Source organism: Lolium rigidum, chromosome 7, assembly GCF_022539505.1.
Source record: "Lolium rigidum isolate FL_2022 chromosome 7, APGP_CSIRO_Lrig_0.1, whole genome shotgun sequence".
Classification (NCBI taxonomy): domain Eukaryota; kingdom Viridiplantae; phylum Streptophyta; class Magnoliopsida; order Poales; family Poaceae; genus Lolium; species Lolium rigidum.
Genome location: NC_061514.1, coordinates 307,373,961 through 307,396,464, shown reverse-complemented (window position 1 = coordinate 307,396,464; position 22,504 = coordinate 307,373,961). Strand labels below are relative to the sequence as shown.

At 44.4% G+C, this 22,504-nt stretch overlaps 1 long non-coding RNA gene across 1 annotated transcript; it reads right to left on the bottom strand.

The window, feature by feature from the left end:
* Positions 1–15,395: 15,395 nt before the first annotated feature.
* LOC124675147 lies at positions 15,396–16,395 on the bottom strand. The gene is made up of 3 exons (XR_006993182.1): positions 16,323–16,395; positions 16,104–16,250; positions 15,396–15,451 (listed from the first exon to the last, which is right to left on the bottom strand). It is a non-coding gene; the product is annotated as an uncharacterized LOC124675147 (long non-coding RNA).
* Between the last annotated feature and the right edge of the window lie 6,109 nt (positions 16,396–22,504).

Here is a 22,504-nt window from a genome sequence, read left to right as displayed (position 1 = left end):
GTGTCTATTCATCATGTAATAGCTTTATTTCAAGTAGTTGTTATATTAGCTATAAGTGATGGACAACCATGAAACGGCGCCACTGACCTTGATGCCATGCTGGTGATGATGGAGATCATGTCCGTGTTTTGGAGATGGAGATCAAAAGCACAAGAAGAAAGGCCATATCATATCACACATTATGAATTGCATGTGATGTTAATCCTTTTATGCATCTTATTTTGCTTAGATCGCGACGGTAGCATTATAAGATGATCCCTCTCACTAAATATCAAGATAATAAAGTGTTCACCCTTAGTATGCACCGTTGCTAAGACTTGTCGTTTCGAAGCATCTCGTGATGATCGGGTGTGAGAGACTCTACATGTGCATACAACGGGTGCAAGCTAGATTTGCACACGTGGATACTAAGGTTGCCTTGACGAGCCTAGCATGTACAGCCATGGTCTCGGAACACGGGATACCGAAAGGTAGAGCATGAGTCATATGAATGATATGATGAACACTTTGAGTGTTCGCCTTTGAAGCTACATCTTTTCTCGTGAAGATCGGACTTGGTGTAGTGGATTTGGTTTGTGTAATCACTAAGACAATGCGAGGGATGTTGTTTTGAGTGGGAGTTCACCTAGTTAATTTAAGAATTAAAATTGAAGTCATTTTATCATAAACTTAGTCTAAACACTTTGCAAATATGTTGTAGATCATGGCGCCCCCTCCATCAGTTTTAACCAGTTCCTAGAGAAAGAAAAGCTTAAGAGCAATGGTAGCAATTTCACTGACTGGTTCCGTCATGTGAGGATTTTCCTCACTGGTGGAAGCCTGCAATATGTGCTCGATGCACCGCAAGGTCCCCCACCACCTCCTGCAGTATCCGAGGACGTAAAGAATGTTTACGAGACTCGGGCGACTCGGTACTCCGAAGTTCAGTGTGCCATCCTGTGCAGCCTAGAGGCAGAGCTCCAAAAGCATTTTGAGCACCACGACCCTTGTGAGATGATGCGTGATCTCAAGGTTATCTTTGAAACTTATGCGGCCGTGGAGAGCTATGAGGCCTCGAAACAGTTCTTTGGCTGTATGATGGAAGAGGGCAGCTCCATTAGTGAGCACGTGTTCGCCATGTCCGGACACGCGAAGAAGCTCAGTGACTTGGGGATGATGATCCGTAACCAGCTGGGTATTCATCGTGTCCTTCAATCACTGCCACCAAGTTACAAGAACTTCGTGATGAACTACAACATGCAGAACATGAACAAAGATTTACCTGAACTCTTCTCCATGTTGAAATCTGCTAAAGTAGAGATATGGAAGGAGAACCAAGTGTTGATGGTCAACAAGACCACCAGTTTCAAGAAGCAGGGCAAGCCTAACAAGGGAAACTTCAAGAAGGGCGGCAAGAAAGTTGCGGCGCCTCCTGAGAAGCCTAAGGCTGGTCCTAAGCCTGAGACTATGTTCTATTATTGCCAGGGGAAGGGGCACTGGAAGCGTAATTGCTCCAAATACTTGGCCGATCTGAAGAGCGGCCACGTCAAGAAGAAAGGTATATTTGATATACATGTTATTGATGTCTATCTTACTGGTTCTCGTAGTAGTGTCTGGGTATTTTATACTGGTTGTAACTCGAAACAGGAACTGCGGAATAAACGAAGCCTGACGAGGGATGAGGTGATGATGTGCGTTGGAAATGGATCCAAGGTCGATGTGATCGCCGTCGGCACGATCCCTCTACATCTACCTTCGGGATTAGTTTTAAACCTCAATAATTGTTATTTGGTACCTGCGTTGAGCATGAACATTATATCTAGATCTTGTTTAATGCAAGACAGTTATTCGTTTAAGTCTGAGAATAATGGTTGTTCAATTTATATGAGTAATGTCTTTTATGGCCATGCACCTGAGATGAATGGTTTATTTTTGTTAAATCTTGATAGTAGTGATACACATGTTCATAACATTGATGCTAAGCGAATTAAATTGAATGATAATTCTACTTATATGTGGCACTGTCGTCTTGGTCATATTGGAGTGAAGCGCATGAAGAAACTCCATTCCGATGGACTTCTTGAGTCACTTGACTTTGAGTCACTTGACATATGCGAAGCATGTCTAATGGGAAAAATGACTAAGACTCCATTTTCTGGTACAATGGAGCGAGCTATAGACTTATTGGAAATCATACATACCGATGTGTGCGGACCAATGAGTGTAGCATCGCGTGGTGGTTATCGTTATGTTCTAACCTTCACGGATGATCTGAGTAGATATGGGTATATTTACTTTATGAAACATAAGTCCGAGACTTTCGAGAAATTCAAGGAATTCCAAAGTGAAGTAGAAAATCAACGTAACAAGAAGATTAAGTTTCTGCGTTCTGATCGCGAAGGCGAATATCTGAGTTATGAGTTTGGCATGCATTTAAAGAAATGCGGAATACTTTCACAGTTGACACCGCCGGGAACACCACAACACAATGGTGTGTCCGAACGTCGTAATCGAACTCTCTTAGATATGGTTCGGTCTATGATGTCTCTTACCGATTTGCCGTTATCATTTTGGGTTATGCATTAGAGACAACCACATTCACTTTAAATAGGGCACCATCTAAATCCGTTGAAACGACACCGTATGAATTATGGTCTGGGAAGAAACCTAAGCTGTCATTCCTTAAAGTTTGGGGTTGCGAAGCTTATGTAAAGAAGTTACATCCTGAGAAGCGAGAACCCAAAGAGGAGAAATGCGTCTTCATAGGATACCCTAAAGAAACAATTGGGTACACTTTCTATCACAGATCCGAAGACAAAATCTTTGTTGCCAAGAACGGATCCTTTCTTGAGAAGGAGTTTCTCACGAAAGAAGTGACTGGAAGGAAAGTAGAACTCGACGAGGTTGATGAACCTTCTCTCGTAGATCAGAGTAGCGCAGTGCCGGACAAGATTCTAAAGAAGTTTAGAATGGATGAAAGCAAGAAAGGGTTTTTGCCTATGTTGCCAGGTAAGGTCTTGAGTAAGACTGAAGGTCCGGCTACGGCAGATAAAAGAGAGAGGATGAGCAAGATCCCCTATGCCTTGGCAGTAGGCTCTATCATGTATGCCATGCTGTGTACTAGACCGGATATCGCACATGTTGTTAGTTTGACCAGCAGATATCAAAGTGATCCAGGAATGGAACACTGGACAACGGTCACGAATATCCTGAAGTACTTGAAAAGGACTAATGATATGTTTCTTTGTTATGGCTATGACCTAGAGCTCGCTTTAACCAGTTACACCGATGCAAGTTGGAACACCGATCCTGATGACTCTAAGTCTCAGTCTGGGTATGTGTTTATATTGAATGGTGCGGCAGTAAGCTGGAGCAGTTCCAAGCAGTGCACGGTGGCAAAATCTTCAACATAATCTGAATATATAGTGGCTTCAGAGGCTTCATCGGAAGCGGTATGGATGAAGAGGTTCATTGTTGAACTTGGTGTGGTTCCTAGTGCATTGGTGCCATCGCCAATGCAAAGGAACCAAGGTCACACAAGAAGCTAAAGCATATCAAGCTGCGTTTTCATTCGATTCGCGAGTACATCAAAGATGGTGAAGTATAAATTTGCAAAGTACACACAGATCTGAATGTTGCAGATCCGTTGACTAAAGCTCTCCCTAAGGCAAAGCATGACCAACATCAGAATGCCATGGGTGTTAGGTACCTTACAATGTAATCTAGATTATTGACTCTAGTGCAAGTGGGAGACTGTTGGAGATATGCCCAAGAGGCAATAATAAGGTGGTTATTATAATATCTTTGTGTTTATGATAAATGTTTGCATACCATGCTATAATTGTATTAACCGAAACATTGATACATGTGTGTTATGTAAACAACAAGGAGTCCCTAGTAAGCCTCTTGTATAACTAGCTTGTTGATTAATGGATGATCATGGTTTCGTGATCATGAACATTGGATGTTATTAATAACAAGGTTATGTCATTGGTTGAATGATATAATGGACACACACCCAAATGAGCGTAGCATAAGATCAAGTCATTAAGTTTAATTTGCTATAAGCTTTCGATACATAGTTGCCTTAGTCCTTCGACCATGAGATCATGTAAATCACTTACACCGGAAGGGTACTTTGATTACATCAAACGCCATTGCGTAAATGGGTGGTTATAAAGATGGGATTAAGTATTCGGAAAGTGTGAGTTGAGGCATATGGATCAATAGTGGGATGTGTCCATCCTGATGATGGATAGATATACTCTGGGCCCTCTCGGTGGAATGTCGTCCGATTAGCTTGCAAGCATATGATTGGATCATAAGAGATGACATACCACGGTACGAGTAAAGAGTACTTGTCGGTAACGAGGTTGAACAAGGTATGGAGATATTGATGATCAAACCCCGGACAAGTAAAATATCGTGTGACAAAGGGAATTGGCATTGTATGTAAATGGTTCAATCAATCACTAAAGTCATCGTTGAATATGTGGGAGCCATTATGGATCTCCATATCCCACTATTGATTATTGCTCGGAGAGGAGTCTCGACCATGTCTGCATAGTTCGCGAACCGTAGGGTGATGCGCTTAAGGTTCGATATCGCATAAGTAGATTCGGAATATGATATGGAGTCCGAAGTTTTTGTTCGGAGTCTCGGATGGGATCCAGGATATCGCGAGGAGGTCCAGAATGGTCCGGAGAATAAGATTCATATAAGGGAAGTCATTTTCTGGGGTTCGGGAAAAAGTCCGGTGTTTTGATCGGAGCTTCTAGAAGGTTCTAGAGGGCCACCAGTGGGCCCACCACCCCGGGAGAGGCCACATAGGGGCCACATGGCATGGTGGGGCCTGCCCACTATGACATGTGGGCCTAGCCCATCCTATCCATTAGAGATAATATCTATCTCTAAATTTAAATGGTTTAAATCTAGAGATAAGATCTATCTCTAAAATAAAGTGTTTAAATGAAGAGATAAGGGGAAGGCTTGAGGGGGAAGAAAAGTCACCCCTCATGCACCGGCCAAGGGATAGGTGGGGCCAAGGGGGAACCCTAGGCCGACCCCTCCCCCTATATAAAGAGGGGAGGGGGTGGCCGGCCACCACACCCATCCACAAACCCTAGTCGCCCCCCTCTCTTCCTCCTCCATATACTGCTCATGCTTAGGCGAAGCACTGCAGTAATTCTTCTCGACCACGACCACCACGCCGTCGTGCTGCTGGGATTCCGTGGAGATCTACCACACCTCCGCTGCCCGCTGGAACGGGGAAAGGAAGGGGCTTCATCGACACCGTACGCGCGACCGAGTACGGAAGTGCTGCCGGATTGCAGCACCAAGACGATCGTCTACACCAACAACGAGATTAATCTCGTAGACTTTGGAATCTTCGAGGGTTAGTCTCATCTCCATCTCGTTGTTCAGATCTCATAGATTAGATCTTGGCTTTTCCATTGATTAGATCTTGGATTTATTCGTCTTTGCGGTAGGAATTTTTTTGTTTTCTATGCAACGAACCCCATCAGGTCGTCCATGGGATTTGGCGGGAGATTGGGCGAGAGGGAGACGGAAACGGGCGGGACGGAGACGGAGCGGACGGACATAGAGTTTCTCTAGGCGTTTCCTTTGGTTTGGGTAGATGTTATTTTTCCCTTGAAAAGCACAGGTGAGCGAGACTTTCCCACGGAATAGTCTTGATCGAATCCTGCGAAGCGAACACAGCTGCAGGAAAAGTTTCCAGAGGAATCGAGGCCCGTAAAATTCCTACGAAATTCCCGCGCACCGAACGGTGCCTTAGTCGGTGGATGGTGCTGAATTTTTTCGATATTTACAACAAAAATGTCATCTAAGTGCATATTTGTGTTCAAATTAGTTAACACTATAACTAGCCTAGCTAGGACCAACCACAGCCATTTGACATTCTCAACCGTCGGATCTTGCTACTGGACGTCTCAGATCGTCACTTGGTCCCGAACTGTTTTACCGTTCCGTCCCGCACTTCCCGTCCGGCTCGTCATTATTGGGCTGCTTCTCCGGGGATCGAGTTAGACAACTTCCGGTTAAACGGGCCGATTTAATGTCGAAGCTGCTGATTTGTGATGGGCCACCACACTAAAAACTTATTTTTTGGCCTGTAGCTACGCTCTCGGATGATTTTCTAGCCCAACTTAGTTTTCTGCGCCTTTCTCCTTCCGTCAGGCCGCCGTCTCTTCCGCTGCTCCTCCTTCGCTGCAGTGCAAAGCAACAAAATCGCGATACCTCGCTCGAAATAAAATTCGCAAGATGAAAAGCGGCGAAGTAATGGTGATGAAGATCGCCCGTCTCCGTCCCGTTACTGTTACTAGGAGTTAAGGTATGTTACTTGTTGCCCCCTCTATATATGGTGCGTGCCCACGGGCCACGGCTTCCATATGATCTTTCACCCTGCCCCTCCTCATCAACCAATGTTACTCAGCCATCTTAGTTGATATGTTATTGTTTCAGGATTTGTCCAATTGGAGATGGATTTGGCATGATGGCCTCAAGATGCAGCGGCCATTCGATTCCCCTTTTGCGATTCCTCACCTCGATCTGTCTTCCCAATCCGATAGGTTTGATCCATATTGCTATTTATTCTCTTTATTTATGTACGCTGTATCGACAGGATCAGGGATGGGCGTGGACACCTCCAGCTTCATGGCGCTCCAGAGTACTTACTCCATAGGAAGATGATGCAGGTCAAGCGCCAGATCCCATCTGCTCACCTCGCCATTATTAGAGCATCCCCACTCGTTTGGGCTCCCCACGCCCAAATCCGGACGAAACTACCTCCGGATTGGACGAAATTAAGGCGTGGGGAGTACCGTATTTCCAGTCGTCCACCCGGAGTTCGGCGGATAGAGTTTAAATTCAAACAAACCGCCGTCCCGCGCTACAAGTACGGCCAGATGATCGGCAAAAGGAGCAAAAGGATCAGCCACGGATCGGCGATCGGAGGGAAATTACACGGAAACGAGGCTCGTCGGCAGTCCCGGCCGGCACGGCTTCGTCCGACGGACCAGTTTCCTCACACGTCGTGGCCGAAGCGGCTGCGGCGGCGGATGATGAACCAGCGGCAGTGGACGTCGAAGCAGCCGCAGTCGACGAGGTAGATGGTGAGGCAGACGAGGTAGGAGCCGGCGGAGACGACGGACTGGCCGGAGTGGCTCGGAGGATGTCGTTGCGGTGGCCCTGGTACCAATTCCTCGTCTCCTCGTCCATCAGTTCCATGTCGCCGCCGCCCATGAGGAACGCCAAGTCTGTGTTCCTCTTCTTCGCCGCCACCGTCGTCTTCGGCGAGGCGATCCGGACGCCTTGGTTGGCGAGCATCTCCCGCCACCTGCCGTCGAACTTGTCGTTCCTCCCGTCGGCGTGCGTCCTCAAGTCGGCCCGGCACTTGTCGATCGACGCCTGCATCCTGTCGGCGGGATTGCCCGTCTTTTTGAGCTCTTTGAGCTTCTTCGGCCGAGTTCGGGCGCCCTTCCGCCGCGCTTGCCGCCGGAGCGTCGGGGTTGTACTGCTCGGTCTTGCTCTTCGACAGGGTCGTGCGGACTTCCTTCCACTTCTCGCACTTCTCGAGGCGGGCGTAGACGTTGAGGAACTTGAACTGCAGGCTAGTGTCGTCCGTGTACATGTCCAAAGCTCGGCGCAGGCTGGGGAAAAAAGAGCACGGCGATGCGGGTCAGCTAACGACGATGTACCTCGGTGATGCAGGGTCGACGGAGCATACCTTTTGCTCCATGTCGTGGCCGCTGATCGGCCGTTTCTCGCACTCCTCCTGTATGCCGTGCCATTTGCTGCACGCCGTCTGCATGAGCCCCCAATGGGTGGCCATTGCCTTGTCTCCCCGGAACACGTTCATGTTCGTCTTGCTGAAGTAGGGATCGACGAGTTTGCGCTCCTCGTACGCTCGCTTCACTCGAAGCCAATATGTGTCGAACGGCCGATTGGCCCCGATTATGCCGTTCGTGGACACGGTCATCCAAGCTTCGGCGAGGCACTCCTCTTCCTTCGGCGTCCATTTGATACGCGGTTCGGCGGGCGGCGAGTCCTTCTTCCTCTTCTTCTTCCCCTTCGACGGGTTGGCGGCGGCTTGAGTTGGCTCTTCTTCTTCCTCGCCTTCTTCTTCGACGGCTTGGCTTCCGTCGGCAACATCCTCGCGATGCTCGTTGCGCGCCGCCACAGCTGCCGTCGCCCTCGTCTCCTCTTGCGTGAAGAACCCCGGGCACGCAGCGGCGGCGGTCATGAAGAATCCCGGGCTCGCAGCGGCGGCGGTGGTGCCGGAGGTGATCATCTCGTGGATCTCCTCTTCGTTCGGCGCCGCCATCGCACCGAACGCGAGCGGCCCTCGTCGCATGGCCGGCGAGGTGTCCTCGAACAGGCCGCCGCCGCCGACGCCAAGCTCGGGCGGCGACGGTGTGGGCTTGGACGGTTGGACGTAGGCGCCCTCTTGGAACACGGCAGTCGGCGACGGCGAGTACAGCGAAGGCGAGAAGGAAGACGGGGAACTTGTTGTACCTTGCGTCGGCCATTGGCCGGGGAACATGCCGCCGCTATAGGCCATGCTGATCAGCCTCGCTTGTTCCTCCTGGGCCGCCTCCGCCGACCTCTTGGCAGCGGCTCTTTTCACCCTCTCCGCCCTGGCGCTTGTTTCCACGTCGCGCCGTTGCTCGTCCGCCGCCCACTCGGCGTTCGACATGCCCGGCGGCTTCGTCTTCTTCGCCCGCATCTTCCTCGCCGGCGCCTTCGGCGGCATTGTGGTGGACGAGAAGACGAGGAGGAGAGCGGTGGTGGACGAGAAGACGCCGCCAGGAACTGGAGCTGGAAGACGAGGAGATTGGGGGATTTCGGCGGGAGAGAATGGGGATATGCAAGCAAATTGGAGGGAATGGGGATATGCAATCAAATTGGAGGGAAAATCGACAGGATTATGTTTTCCAGTCGCCGACTACGCGGGTCCACACGACGTTTCGCGCCAAAACCTTTCGTCCGGAGTCCCCGAGCGCGCCCCGGGGGGCCGGGGGTGGCGTGGGCTCGCCGGATGGATTAAGGGCCAAATCCGGACGAAAACGAGGAACCGGGGGCGCGACTGGGCCGAAATTCGCCGTCCGGATGGAAAAAACGTCGCTCGGGGGCCTCGTCGGGGGGACGAGTGGAGATGCTCTTAAGGTAAATCAACGACCACACATCTACTATTAGTTAGAATTGTGACTTTTTGGTTTTCAATCTGGTTGTGGATTCATTCGTCTTGGGGTCTGACAGGAGAAGGTGTCGGCAATCTTCATTACGACAACATTACCCAGTAGACCATGTGGACCTTAGTGTTGCTACTTCCTTTCAATCCGTTTGATAATGGTCTGATATCCTGTATATAGTTCTACATCAGTTCATATGGCATATATCTATGAGAAAAGTTTCTTTTGTCTACATAGCACATTGCTGCCCAGTTTTAGAAGCTGCATAAGCATTTGGTGTAACATAACCATTCATGTTTTGACATATTGCTTTGGAATGGCAAAAACTAAGTTACGTAATTTGATAAGATTATTAATGCATAAGCGTGCGTGGTATTCATGATCACTACAAGAAGATATGGTTCTATCTTTATGATTAATTGATGGGCTATGCTACTTGGTATAAGGCTATACGTTCATTATTTTATGAAAATATTAGCTGAATTCATGTGATCATGTTACATGTATGCTACATTCATCTAGGGACAATGATTTTTCTTTGACATTTTCTTGTTTAAAAACAGCATAACTTTGAGCTGCACCAGGACAATAATTTAAGAGATTGAATAAATCCATCAGCTCAGTCCACAATTTTTTTTATTTACATTGGAAAATGATCTCTCCACCTCAAAATGGGCTTTCGCCCCGCTATATTAATATAGCAACCAACCGATACAATGAAACAGCTGGGGCCGCAGCACAACCGAGCCCAAACGAAAAGACAAAGAAACGAAAAAGAAACTAATGCCGACACAGGCAGATTGACGAAAACGAGGATGACTCCGTAACCGTTGCGCCCTCCGGAGAAGTACAACCACGCTCCTAGCACGCCGAGACACCACATACCAAGCAGCACCTTCAACAAGGGAACGACGACGCCGACGCCGTTGTTGCCCGGACTAGGCCTAGGGTTTCCCCCGGTACGCGGAAGGGATTGGGGAGGAATACATCCGACGCCCTTCAGGAAGGAAGGCGGCACCCGCAGGCGTCGCCGCGTCGGAGTCGGACATGCCGACACGGATTTCTCCTGACCACCAAACCCACCACCCTGAACGCCCCGACGTGCTCCACCAAACATGCCACCAACCAGCACACGCCACCACGGTCTTGTAGTCACCCTCGCCGTCGCACTATAGTCACCGGGACAGGGCCTAGAGGGAGAGACGACAAGCATCAGGGATGGGGGTAGCGGTACCACAATCGGGAGGGAGGGAACTACCTCCACCGCTTTCGCGGTCGCCGACCAGACATGGCAACGAGGGCAAACCAGGCCCGAACTGGCCCGACCGGGCCCAAACTGGCCCGTAAAGCCCTACTACCAAGCTGCAGCAGGCCGGCCTCCCGCCACCCATCCACCGCCGCCGCACCATCTCCGCCGCCAGGGAGCACCGCCGGCGCGCCGAAAACGCAGGCAGCCCGCCCAGCCCATGTGGGCCCTGCCTGGGCCAGATCTGGGCCGAGCAGGCCCTGCCCGCGCCGCCCGCCTTCACTGCTCCGCCGCCAAGTAGCAGTGCCGCCGTCCCTCCTCTCACTTGGCGCGCGGGTCTCACGCTTCCGCGCCGGACTGCCGCTAGCCGAGCTGCACCGCGCCACCAAGGGGCCCCCGCGCCCCCGCCGCATCGCGGGGAAAGTCAGTCCCGCCGCCGCCGGCACCGCGCGGGCAACGCCCGGGGGAATGGGGAGGAGGAGAGCTGGGGGTGTGGCCATGCTAGGGTTCGCCCGTCGCCCGCGGGGGGGGGAGCGAGCGAGCGAACGGGTGTCTCACACCGCAGCGGCCCGAGTTCCAGCGGTTCTGTCTAATTTTTGGAAAATGATCTCAGCCCTGACTTAAAATAAGGGTTCAATTTTTCATCTTGTGTTGTCCTTTCGCTTCAGCCTTCAAGTGGGCTTGTAATATGATGTGACTTCTGTTAGAGCTCAATTCATATATACTCAAGAGGAGCTGCAATTTTTTTTCATCTCGTGTTGTATTTTCGCTTCAGCCTTCAAGCTGGCTTGTAATATGATGTGACTTCTCTTAGAGCTTAATTCATATATACTCAAGAGGAGCTGGATTTTTTTTCCTGAAAATTGCTATTTTGGCGAGAACAAAATACTAGAGGCCATGCAATCAATAGGTTTCCTTTTGCAGAACATACAATTACATTGGTTCCTTTTCCGTTTTACAAAAAAATGTTGTCTGTGTCTAAATTCTTGCTTTCTGAAACCTAGCTGGCAGCAAACTTGTGTTCACTACTGATAACGATAGCATACAATGCGCATGTGTGTGTGTTGCTTGTTGCTTGTGCGCACAAGCATTGTAAGAAAAGGTGGGTGCTGGTGACTTGGTATCGTTTTATGTAGTCTCCCTCCAGACCAGAAGTCTCATTTGCTGTCCAACTACTATACAAGGAAAAATTGTGTGTACTTACTGTCTTTCCTAGACTTCAGATTTTTGTATACACAGTACATGATATTTATCATTTTTTTTTAGATCAAAAGGGGCAAAAAAAGTCCCCCGGTTCCATTGACATGCAACCAAGGTTTCACATAGACTCAAATTCATAGAGCTATGTTCTGGAATAACCTGTCAAAATTTAATTGTTCTTTTCTAAAGCTGATTTACCTGGAGCAAGCGCGGGAACAAACTTGACATGACAACCAAGAAAATTTAGAAGGATGTGGAGCAACCAGGAAGGACTTCAACTCAGTCCTCGGTTTTGTTTGACTGAATGGTATTTCCAGTCTTTAACAGTTGTTGTAAACAGTGAAACAAGCTCTGTGTAGCATCAATGTAGAATATTTGCATGTTTAACTTAAATGTACATTTTTTTACAAGATCCGCACCCAATTATTCTAAAATAGCTTACGCTATTATTTTCTCGAGATGGACGGGCGCTGCAACGCGCGCTTTCATGATCTAGTGAGTATTACAACAAGATCCATCACCACATCTATAAAAAATAAAATATTACAACAAATCATCGCAAGGAATTATAAAAAAGCAAAGCTACAAAAAGTGGTTAAGCAACATTTTTATTGCAATTTGATTTACAGTAAAAATTGTCAATAATTTTAACAAAAACCTGTAATGATTACAACATAAACAATAGTCTATTACAACAAAAAATGCATATATTTGCAGAAAACGCAAAGTGGCCAATTAACAATTAATTTTCTATAGATTGAATTACAACAAAAATCACTAAATACTTTTACAAAAGTCGCAAACTATTACAATAAAAGTTCTACATGTTTGCAAAAAATATAAAAATCGTCAAGCAACAATTAATCTACAGATTGAATTACAACAAAAATCATCCCCCAGCTCTCTTTACAAAAGTCACAAATAATTACAACAAAAATCCATATGTTTCCAAATATGCAAAAGTGGCCAAGCAATAATTAATTTTATACATATTGAATTACAACAAAAATCATCAACTCATTTTACAAAAGTCACAAATGATTACAACAAAAATCCATATGTTTTTGAAAATATGCAAAGTGGCGAAGCAACAATTAATTTGCTACAGATTAAATTACAATAAAAACACCAACTATTTTTTTTTATAGAAAGTCACAAATGATTACTACGTAAAAGTGGTGCACAAAGAGGCGAGTATTTAGGTGGTCTTTGCGCCAGTGATAGAAAATGTGCATCATCCAGACTTCATTGTGTTGGAGTATCAATCTCGTCGGCGACGATTCCAGCTCGTCGGTACATCTCTATTGGTACATCTCTCCAAAGTCTATAATAAACTAAACAAAAGTATCACTCCGTTCCATAATATAATCCGTTTTAGGAAGTTTTGCTCAGAGCTCCGGTCTGATTATATTGGCGCGAGAGTGTACATGTAGTAGCTGAGTTACATTCTGATGCCATCTTCAATTAAACCCGTACATAGGTAGTAGTATGGTAGATATGTGTGACACATCGGTTATAAAAAATATTGCATGCACGTGTAGATAAAAAAGAATTCATGCAACCAAATAGTAATGGTAGAGGCCAACGAAACAAGAAACTGCTTTGCATGCATGCCTAGTCGTACTGCTCATGCCATAATGCGTGTTATTTCAGCTGAAAAGGACCGAGCAAGTGGACCTGCTTGAGCGTCAAAGGGTCAAAGCACAGGGTTGGGGAGAGGTGGGGTCCGCTAAAAAGAACGTGCGAGAGAGGGAGCACTACATGCGCGATCGAGTTGGGACGAGCGATCGGCGCGCGGGATCGGTCGCCCGATCTCAAGCATTTCCCTTAGGCAAAACACTCGACTGTACTAGAACCCGTGGTCTAGAAATACGACACATATACTGCATGCACTTGGCTAGGTCAGATGCAAGCAGGACATTGACATAAACGGAGCCTCGCAAAGCACCAGAGATGCGGCCATCGCCGCCGCCACGGTAAAGCCTAGATCGCCCTTAAAATTGCCATAGCGAGAAGAAAACGGTTCACGAACACACCACGTGCACTAGGGAGCCGGACTTCCATAATTCAGTGCTCCCGTTGTATTAAAAGGTTCTGAGAACGGAGACTCGAGCGGGCAAGACCAGCTGCACGCGACCACAGGCGCGCCGCCAGCTTTGGAACACATAGCTTTGCCGCATGCCACGATTTCTCAAGACATCTTCACCCAACTGTTTGCAATTTCTTGCCGTGACGTTTGCTCGATTATTAAATGATGATGGTGATCAATTGATCATCGAACCTTCTTCCAAAAAAAAAAAAAACTCAATACCATTCAAAAAAGAACAAGACTCAATCCACTAGTAATTTGGAATTGCGGCATGTGCGAGGACTCTCGGCGGGTCTCCTGCCCTAGGACATAATGGCTATTGCTATATAGTTGATGCCTTCAGTTCGAGCCTCGGACAACCCAACAGAGATTATAGAACTCTTTAGTCTAAAGTATAATGAAGTTGTGCAAGCAAAATGGAACAAAATGCTGGCTAAATATTACTACTTGATACAAAAACCAGTGATTTCTATAGTTTTTGCCCTCGATGGCTTCATGTCCTGCCATTCCTTGCTTGATTAGCCCGTATGTTGTTTGACTTCTCTTTTGGTGCTAACCTTCGTTGTGTTTGATCTGTTTGTTTTCACAAGTTTCCCTCTTGGACGCTTGATAGTCTCGGACCAGCTTGTTGATTCTCCCCTTTTATTCTTTATTGTTTTGTTCTTGATGTTTTGGTGCTCATTTGGTGAGTCCGAGCCTGTAGAGGTGTCGTCGTCGGTGTCTCTGTCCTCGCCTATACCAGCATAAAAATATAAGTTATTATGGAGGCCATACAAATTGATCTTGGATCAACTAGGCCTACCACAGAGTTGCACACACAATTTTCCAAATGAATCACACACAAGCTGTATGCACTAGTATTAGGTAGATGGATAGAAGGCTAATATTACATTGGTGTTAAAGTGGTCTTGGAAGATTTACAGATTCAGCCAATAGTGTTTTCAAGAGAAATCATACCATGTTTTGCTACTGCTCAAAACTAAGCACATTTTTTTTTTCGAAATGGGGATTCCCCAGCCTCGCATCAAGTGATGCATACGGCTTCCTTTATTAAAACTAAGCACATGGATGATTGTATGTACTTGAAACCAAATAGAGCCGAATGGATAGAAAGATCAACATTTGGTTGGGAAAAAAACTGCACGTACAAGTTGTACACTTGACATGAAGATAATATCTTTACATCAAATATTTATCGAAAGTTTAGAAAAATGGCATACAGAGGCATTGGGTAACTTTAAAAGGCTCATATTTGATTACATAAAGTCGGGTGAGCAATGAATGTAAACTAGACTAGTGTACTAATGGATACCATGAGATAGATTATAAAAAACAAACAATCGAACCTTTAGGCAACACATTCACACATAAAGAAGATGGTTAAATTTAACAAGTACAGTAGTGTGCTTGAGGTATTTGCTTTGTTACTGGACGTCTATGTTCTGACATCACAGGGTAATTTCTCTATATCCTTGTAATGCAAGAAAAGTATTAACCAGGACTACCCATGATGGAAGAACCTAAGGAAGAGAATATGAGCAACATATGTAGGGATAAAAAAGGGTACTATGATATATCACCGATAATGAGGAACTTACTGCTATATGATGTTTGGCCATTGCAGTTTATTTTCTCCCTTTGTGCTGGCCCTCTTGGTTTTGGTGAACTTGCACGTGTTTTAGCATACTTCAAAATATTTGCTAGTCTCTTGTGCAAACTCTCATGCTACGAAAATAGTCAGTTAAACATATGCATTATATGAAGTATCAAATATCTGTAAAGAAATTATTTTGTTAACAAAAATGGAAACCTTATTAACGTTAAATCATTCCGCTTGTTTGCAAAGCTGTCAATTCAAAACTTTTCATGTGTTTTTCAAATTACTATTAAGGAATATGTGTATCTACGAATTGTGTAAGAAACATAGCCTGTAGATTTGTGTTATATTGTTAAACCACCACATAATAAATCAGTCATATTTTGTAGGTTCTGAGAATCCTACAGAAGTCACATATTACAATCTGAAATGGCCTAGGCGTGTACTGATTCCGAAAATAGCACAAAAGATAATTGCATGAAATAAATGTGAAAAAGATTTACCTTTCGCCTACTTTTGCAATACCTTATTACTTGCAAATGAAGTGATACATACTGAAGGATATATTCAATTTTTATAAGATGTGATAGTTTGTATCAAACATGCATGTTCCCATGTAATATTCTTTTATTTTCACGAATTGTGAGTCATAAACGCGGAAAAGAAAAATACTACATTTCATATTCTGCCAAGTCAAGCAAGTCTAAACAAAACAAAAATCTAGGAAGAGGTACTGGCGTAAGGATAATTACTAGTATATAAAATGGAGGCTCATTTTACCAGATCAGCAGATTTTTCAAAAGAGTACAAGTCATGGACACTTGTCTTTTGAATAAATTTACGTTTTGTGACTTCCCCCGTTTCAAGAAATCTAATTGCAGCCTTCAGAGTACGGAAGACATATTGGGTAACAGGATCCGTATAGTACTGCACAATAACAGCGATTAGAAGATTCAAACAAAAAAACGAAGGTTTTTAGTTGTCATTTTTTATCTATACCAGATATTTCTTTATTCCCGTCCTTGTCCTTGTTCTTCTGTATACTATCTCTTTGACCCATCCTTGTGGCAACTCAGGTAGGTTGAACTCCAGCAAGGCTAGAATCTACAATATAACAATACAAATTAGTTTCAGAATATCAAATCATTTAAGATATAAATTTTTAGTTATGTAGCGGAAATAGTGATGGTAAGAAATACACATTATCTTGAGAGTTTGTGTCGCATTGTCCATCTGTAACACATTCAGTGATCTTCATTTCCTCAACAGAGAGTAGTACATCTTCTTTAGAGAATACACGTACTCCCATTGCAGGGTGGACATAAAACTGCGGAAAATATACACACAATGTTATAATCAGATAAAAAAGTATGATATGAGTAAATTTATTGTTGACATTTGATGTTAGTCTTTTACTGTACATACGTTCTATTTCTCATATGACCCTTGATTGTTAGCCTAGTAAAACATATAATGCTTGCTTAATTCACATCCAATCATCTACACTTAATGCTCTCACATGTGGAAAGCTGAATGAACCGTTGATAATCGTTCCTCGCCCCAGAGGCAATTATAGACAATCAACACGCATTGAGTTAGGAAATTACAAGAGTTTTTCGGTTTGAATGCAACTGTTGTCCTGGAGTTTCACTTTGTACACTAATTATACCATGAATACCATCAAAGATGAGTTTTCATAATTTTCCATATGACATGATAAAAGTCAAATGGATTAGATGTTCATGCAACCAAATAGGTAATCATGAAGATATATATTCCGAGAATACTTCTCATGAAAACTCTAATGGTACTATACATTGGCACCTTACCAAATAAAGTTTTTGGACCTGCGCGGCAATCCAGGGCGCAACCTACTTGCAATTTATAGCGGCAACCCATTTCAAACGGCTGGGATTGCGACCTTGGCGCCCACGCTAAGCCCCATACCCCCTTGCGCGAGTTGTAGATGGCCTTAGTAGTTAAATTAATAAAGTGATTATGTGCTTTCTAGAAAATCATTCATTGAGGAACAGATATAGTACTACAAGATATGGTAAAGGAAGAAAAAATATTACCTTGAACATCTTATCCATGTTCTCACCCCCAGCTCTAATCTCATCCAACCACCCCTTTGGAAGCCATTCGTGCACCTTCTGCATATTACCACGACAGAGTGATCCACACAAGGGTCATGGTTATATGTAAAACAGAAATACAGAATGACTTCACCACCAGACTAAGAAAAACATACATCCAGTGCAGCGGACTTCTTAGATTGTATCCAATGCTCATCCATCTCAGAGAAGAGATAGTTCAGGACCTCTGCCTTCATCCTGAATCCGGACCCTGACATGGGAGAAACGAAATACTGGAAAGAAAAAGTAAATTACATATCTGAAAAACAGAACAGAAGAACAGAAGAAAAAAAACATGTATAGAGAATGTTCAGGTGTTAAAAGTAATCTATCTCAGGTGAATACAAGGTTGGCATACCTGGTAGGGAGCCCATCCTCACCATGTTTGACCTCCATAACCCAGCCATCGGGGAGCCAGTCTGGTCGGTGCTCCACACCTTCTTCCTCGTTCTTCTTGACATTCATTCTCTCAGTCTGTGATCGATCAGTCCCTCTAAGAGCATCTCCACTCGTCTCCCCACAGAGCCCCCCACGGCCACTTTTTTTCATCCGGACGGCGAAAAACGGCCCAGTCAGGCCCCCGGTTCCTCGTTTTGGTCCGGATTTGAGCCTATTTTCGTCCGGACTCCCCATGCCATCCTCGGTTTCCCGGGGGTCTCCCGGGGACTCCGGATGAAGCTAAACCAACCGCCCACGTCCACGTGTCTCCTCTTTCGTCAGGATTCCCCGAGCCATCCTCTTTTTCCCCGAGAAACGCCGCTTGGGGAGCACACGACTGGGAAACTACTCCTCCCCACGCCAAATCTTCCTCCAATCCGGACGAAAATTTCGCCGGATTTGGGCGTGGGGAGCGCCAACGAGTGGGGATGCTCTAAACTGTCTCCCTTCTATCTGTCAGCCTAAACCCTCTCTAGTCTAGATATAAATAGAGGAGCAAGGGAATTTATGTACAGCTATTTCATTTATTGTGGTGGTCAAAATTGGAAGGGTTTGAGTGAGGCGATCTATCTAGCTATGCACAGGCAATTTATTGTGGTGGTCAAAATTGGAAGGGTGTGAGTGAGGCAATCTATCGACATGCGTTTCTTACCAAAAATAAAGAGGCCGAATATCAACCTACCCACCTTTCCAAAAAAAAGAAGGGCTCCTTAACTCGGCAGAAGAACCAAATTCTGGTTTGTAATAGGAACACGGGTCCTGTTAACTTTGTAGTATATCGCTATCTCGTTTCCCGCCTTCCGATGAGCATTTGCATGCGTACCTAGCTCTGATCTCTATCCAGAATTCCAGATTTCTCTCTCTCCAAACTAGACGGTAGACGCCGACTTTCTTTAAGAAAATCAAACTACTTGTTAGCCTAATTAATAGATTGATTGATTACCTAATAATAATAGTTACCAAGAGCGTCCGAATTTTGACATGACCATCACAGATTTTTTGATATATTTTTTCCAAACAATGATGAATAAAAGTGACTACACTATATGTGCCAAACTAGCCAGCCAGCCACATGTTTGATTAAAGACAACTGATGCAACTTAAGATTAGATGAAACTATTACACAAATTGCAGGTTCTGGAATCGACTGAATATTACGAGCTAGCCTTGATGAAAACACTCCTACTCCCTCCGATCGCATTTAATTGACACAAAGCTCGCCAATGTGTACATACGTATCATACTGTGCCAACATCGATCAATACCGAACAGAGGTAGTACTATGTTAACACAGCAGCAGCGCATAAACACAAGAAGACGGAGCAAAGCAGCAGCCAGAGTCACCAAGACACACGGCGGAGTCTACACGAGGCCAAGCCTCCTGGGACGTCACCCTCCCGTGCCTGCACATACACACACAATCAATTAAGTTCTTGGAGCAAATTTCTACAGCTCTTCAACAAAAGAAGCTCTGCTGATATATAAGACTGGCAATCCATAAGAACACCACAGGCCATGCATTGCATTTGCCATATACAAAGACAAATGATTTATAGTAAGTACAGAACTGCTACATAGCTGAATGATCACTAGGAGTGCATACAAGCAGATTCAGTGGAGGCGAGCATGCTACATCACGTCCAGATTGCATAGCTACAAAACCATGTGAGCTAGCCGAACCTAAACTAACCAGCCTAATCAAATTTCCATTGGAGATCATCACACAATACTAAACCCAAGCACTGCCAATAAAAATGCTAAATCGACACAAACAAGCTCTGCTGACACACACATCCATAACAACACCACAGGCTGTGTTGCAATAAACAGCCAGATTATGCCACTCTGTACATTTCAATAAGTGGTCACCTTTCCGTACCACGAAATGGGTACACATCACTCCTATACAACAACCTCACCTGATGCATGGCATGCCACTAAACAGTTCAATATATAGTCCAGTTCGGGTCAGCGGCTCGAGGCCCGAAACCACAAACTTACCAAAACCCATGAGAGTCAAAGAAGAAGGCCACCTCTGCCATCAGGCCCATCACATGGCAGCAAGGGCCAGGGGCGAAGAAATCAAAGCCTAGGGCCAGACGGGCTACATGGTCCAGCTACCCTGACTGTCGTTTAGTCCTCCATATTATCCTTGAACAAGGAGAACAAAGCATGGTCAGCAAAGCAAACACTCCAAATAGACGCCACCAAGCCAAATTTGAACTGATAAAAACACAATGGTTGCTGACAAGGCCTCTTAGTTTGGCAACAAAATAAAGGAGAGTTTCAACTGTAAACATGGCAGTACTCATGTTTTTTCCCTAGAAATGATAACAGATGAAGATTCCATACGGACTGACATTGCTAACAAGCAGAAACAAGGCACTAGTTAGTATCATATTGTAAACACACTAACACAGTCCAGAGTAAAGATGGTAGCTGAACCAAATAAACAAGTTCATGCAGATAAAACATGTCTTGGAGGCTCAAAGTGATTTCAAAGTTCATGCCGATACAGAAAAACTTAAGTACAAGGAGCAAACCATATTCAACGGATGTAGGTAAATTAAACATTCAAATAGATGAAAAAGTACTTCACAGTTAGCAAATACTAATTTTAGTACAACAACACTGGGATACTATTATTTAGAACAGGTAAGGAGGAGTTAGGACATGTATGTCATTCCAGTAAAACTGTGCAAACTCCACTATCCAAACTATGCATGGAATCCTCAAGGGATTTTTTTTCAGGGTCACACAGCACACAAACTTCAACCCAGCTGATTTACACACATGGACTAAGATTGGCATATGAGCACTAATGCTCGGAAATTCTAGGTTAAGTTGAAAACTTGCAACTGAAGATGCATCGTTTATCACATAATTGCTCCTAGCTGTAAAACAGGAACGGCAATCTTTTAGCCTGTAAATACACATTATTGCTAGCAGTGAACAACTGAAACCATTTCTGTGGTAAAGATTGCCATTTCTAAGTGAACACCCACCTGTTTGGCTTCGATTGAACAAATCTTTTCAGCCTGCAGGAGCAATAGCTGATCAACAGAAATTTAAAAACAAACAATATATCATGTGTTACCTAAGCAACACATAACATAACAGAAGACACCAAATTAACTTTGCAGTCTACATGCGTGGAAAAACTAATCGGAACCGACGCCATTTGATGGGATTCTGGTAGCACCAACAGCTGTGCATGAAGCTAGCTTGCTGCAAGGTCAGGAACCATGCCCCTCATGCTGAACATAAGAAGAAAAATGTTGCATATCAAAGATCTGTTGAGTAGAAGAGAAGCACACTTTTCCCTCAGAATAATTAATGTCAATTACAGCAGTCCAAATCGGGCAAGCAAAAACAGGAAGTATGCACATCACCACATGATTCAATACGGAACGAGATAATCTATTTCCCAGGTAAGTGTTAACTGACCCACATGGGACTAGGCTATCCTACCCAAAACACCATGATGGCATCTTGGCTCACTTGCAATCATTCTCTAAACCCTAATGTCTACGACGCAGCGATTCTACATACACGTGGGCGTCCCTGTCCTATTCATTTTTATAAGATGTGATAGTTTTTCTCAAATATGCATGTTCCCATGGAACATTCTTTTAATTTCACTGATTGCGAGTTATAAATGCGAACAAGAAAAAGACTACATTTCATATTATGCTAAGTCAAGTAAGTCTAAAGAAAACATAACTCTAGGAAGAGGTATTGTCGTAAGTATATTACTAGTATATACATAAAATGGAGGCTCACAATTACCAGATCAACAGATTTTTTTCAAAAGAGTTCAAGTGGTGGACACTTGTCTTTTGAATAAACTGATGTTTTTTGTGGCTTTCCTAGTTCCAAGAAAGCTACGTGTCAGCGTACGAAAGACATATTGGCTAACAGGATCCGTATAGTATTGCACAATAATAATGATTAGAAGATTCAAACAAAATTTATAGAAACAAAGGTAGTCCCTCCGTTTTTATATTATATAAGTCCACAACGCTTTTCGAGGTAAAACTTTGGCTATCAATTTTACTAACATAATATGAATTATATGTCACCAAAAGTATACCATTGGATTCATATTTGAAAGATGTTTCCAATGATATGTTTTTGGTGTTATATAACTTACTTTTTATTCAAAGTTTTGGCTTGAAATACTTAGTGGCCTTATATACAAAACGGAGGGAATATTTAGTTTTCATTTTTATGTATACCGGAGCATTCCTTCTCCCCTCTCTTATTTTTCTGCATACCATCTCTTTGACCCATCCTTGTGGCAACACAAATGAGTTGAACTCCACCAAGGCTAGAATCTACAATATAAAATACAAATTAATTGGAGCATCTCAAATCATTTAAGATATAAATTGTTAGTTATGTAGCGGAACAAGTGATGGTAAGAAATACACATTATCTTGACAGTTTGTGTCGCATTGTCCATATGTATCACATCCATTAATCTTCATTTCCTCAACATAGAGCAATACATCTTCTTTAGAGAATACATGTACTCCCATCAGGGTAAACATAAAACTGCCAAAGATATACACACAATGTTATAATGTGATAAACAAATGTATGATG